The following is a 243-nucleotide window of genomic DNA, read 5'->3' on the forward strand; positions in this document are numbered from 1 at the left end:
AAGTATTAAGGAAGTAGGAAGAGAAATATTTCCGAGACCTGACCAAAAGGATACGCATGAAGAAAAAGGCGAAAGGGTAAGTTCCATACGATATGATGGGAAGTATAAGATAGAATAGAGCAGAGGACTGTCTTCCCGTCTACCGTGTTGTATGAGCGGTGCTGTGGACGTACCGGTAAATTTATGTTTGTCTCTCTCTGTGTCTTGTGAGGTTCCAACTGAACGCCAGGAAAGCCTGTACCA

This window comes from Tuber melanosporum (assembly GCF_000151645.1).
Source record: "Tuber melanosporum whole genome shotgun sequence assembly, scaffold_65, strain Mel28".
Taxonomy (NCBI): domain Eukaryota; kingdom Fungi; phylum Ascomycota; class Pezizomycetes; order Pezizales; family Tuberaceae; genus Tuber; species Tuber melanosporum.